At 44.2% G+C, this 2,733-nt stretch overlaps 1 protein-coding gene across 1 annotated transcript in view; it reads left to right on the top strand.

Moving 5' to 3' along the window:
- Positions 1 to 2,733, top strand: part of Mypn (myopalladin) — a 90,095-nt gene that overhangs the window by 63,023 nt on the left and 24,339 nt on the right. The gene's annotated exons all lie outside the window — the stretch shown is intronic.

Raw genomic sequence — 2,733 nt, 5'->3', positions numbered from 1 at the left:
AAAAAAAAAAAAAACAAAAACAAAAACAAAAAAAGCAAAAACAAGAAAAACCCAAAAAAAACTAATTCCAAGTAAGAAAATGTACATTGAGGGTAATGCAGAATGGGCATCTCTGCATCATCATGACCACACTTCTACTGTCTTTATCAGTATTAACATTCCTTCCACCCTACCCCACCCCACCCCCACCCCCCAGCGACTCGGCACCTGAGTTCAGAAAACATCTTTCTAATGTTAGAGTTCTCCATCCCAGAATAGAACACTCTTGTACCTGACAATCTTTTCTTTTCCTTTTGGTTTTTTGTTTTGGTTTTTGGTTTTGTTTGTTTGTTTTTGTTTTGTTTTGTTTTGTTTTTTTGAGAGAGAGACCAGGTTTCTCTGTGTAGCCCTGACTGTCCTGGATCTCTGTAGACCAGGCTGGCCTTGAACTCAAAAATCTGCCTGCCTCTGCCTCTGTCTCTGCCTCCCAAGTGCTGGGATTAAAGGCATCCGCTACCACTGCTTGGCTGTACCTGACAATCCACAGTCCATTCTTATGTCCTTGTGTGTCTCTGCACCAGCTTGTATGTTCATTAGAGAAACCCTTCAGTTTATTTAGATAGTTCTTTGCTAATGCCGAATATGCAGTATAAAACGGCATGACTTCTATGTCTATGATGGAATGCAAGAAGCCTTGGTCTTCCGACTCGGCCTAGGATCTCGATTCTCTGCAGAGCCCGTGGCAGAGCCATGCCCCAGCCACGCCCCGTGTTCTGTACACCTGCAGCCAAGCAAGTACCTTAGCGTGTTGTTGTTCATCTGCATCTGTTATAGCTAGTCATAGTGTATATTACAGATAGTGATAGAATTTTATTTATAACTATATAAACCCTTAATGTCAGTTTATTGTCTGGTTTTGTGTGTCAATTTGACACAGCGAGAGTCATCAGAGAGAAAGAAGACTCAGTTGAGGAAACGCCTCCATGAGATCCAGCTGTAAGGCATTTTCTCAATAAATGATCAATGTGGAAGGGAGCCCACCATGAGTGGTGCGATCCCTGGGCTGGTAGTCATAGATTCTATATGAAAGCAGGCTGAGCAAGCCAGTAAGCAGCACCCCTCTATGGCTTCTACATCAGCTCCTGCCCTGATTGAGTTCCTGTCCTGATTGAGTTCCTGTCCTGACTTCCTTTGGTGATGAACAATGATGAGGAAGTATGAGCCAGTTTAACCCTTTCCTCCCAAACTTGCTTTTTGGTCATGGCATTTTGTCGCAGCAATAGAAACGCTAACTAGGACAGCCAGCAAGCAAACACGCAGCATCAGGTCCCGCACTTTGTCCTTCAGTGGAGCTGGTGAGAGGTTCAAGGGATGCCATTCCCATTAGTTACTTTGGTTATCAAACCAGGCACAGGTGCTCACCACACAATGTGAGGCCCACTGCGACGATGGATTTCCAGAAGAGAAAGAGTTCGTTCAGGAGGCAGCCTTGAGTGGAGACGGAGGACCAGTTCCCAAAGACACATTCCTAGGATGTGGCTTGGGAAGCCGCACAGGCAGAGGGCTGTGAAAGGTGAATAGGCCAGGCTTCAATTCTTGTCTTTCTTCAGAGATGTTAGTCACAGGCCACTAGAGATAAGGACCCAGGAGCAGGTGAAATGGGCTCTGGAAGTGGGAGTGGGGCAAGGAGCTAGAAAAAGGATGGTGTTCCCGTTTTCCTCTTTGTTTGTGTGTGTGTGTGTGAGTGTGTGTGTGTGTATACAGGTGCACATGAACTCGTGTGTGCATGTGGAGGTCAGAGGTTGATGTCATCTGTGTTTTTTAAACAAACAAACAAAAACCCCATATATTTATCTGTAGGGAGTGGTTTGTGCCCAGCACCCATGTAGAGGTCTCACATAGAATTCCAGTTTTCAACTCTGTCTCTTGATTTTTTTATTGGGGTGTGATTCTCAGAGATGGGTGTTGGAGGATGGGTAAACCAAACTATTCCCTTAGGGTCTGCCTTTTCTGTAGGGTGTTTTCTCATGCAGGGGCTGTGTCAGGGTGGGCCATCTAAGATGTGGAGCTTTGTGTTACTGAAAACCTGAAGTAACAGGCTAAACAGAGAAGACTTTATTTGAAGAATGAGTCTCTTTCTGTGCTCTGCCTTCACCAGCATATGTTCCCTGAGGCCTCTCCATGGGCAAGATGTCTGATGGTCTAGATATTGCATAGTTACTTCAGGAGCAGGAAGAGCAAATGGGCAGAAGTCCCAGTCTCGGCATTAGAAGCCCTTTGAAATGCCTTCTTTGGCTGGAATTGAGTCAGCTGGCATGGCACCTGCAAAGGGTAGTCTTTAGTTACACAAACTGCAGACATGAAACAACACATGTTTTAGGCAGGTACAAAAGTACACACCTGTGATCTTAGCACTTGGGGGGTTGAAGCAGGAGGATCAGGGGTTCAAGGTGGTTCTCGGCTACAAAGCAAGTTCAAGGCCAGGCTAGGCCTCATGAGACCCTGTCTTAAAGAAACTAAACCTAATGACAAAATAGGAAACAAAAATCAGCTCCCTCATGAAGCACAGGATAAGTAGTGATGGACAGTGATGTCCATCATATAAGACTTCCTATTAATAAAAATATTTTTTTTTTGCAATGAGCGACACCCTCTAAAAATCCAGTCCTCATCACTATATATTTCTTTAATATTCCTTACCCCTTTTTTGGGCCTTTTTAGTTTTTCTCTTAATTTTTTTTTCTTTTTTTTTTT

Source organism: Mastomys coucha, unplaced genomic scaffold, assembly GCF_008632895.1.
Source record: "Mastomys coucha isolate ucsf_1 unplaced genomic scaffold, UCSF_Mcou_1 pScaffold3, whole genome shotgun sequence".
Lineage (NCBI taxonomy): Eukaryota > Metazoa > Chordata > Mammalia > Rodentia > Muridae > Mastomys > Mastomys coucha.
This window is presented reverse-complemented; position numbering and strand designations above follow the sequence as displayed.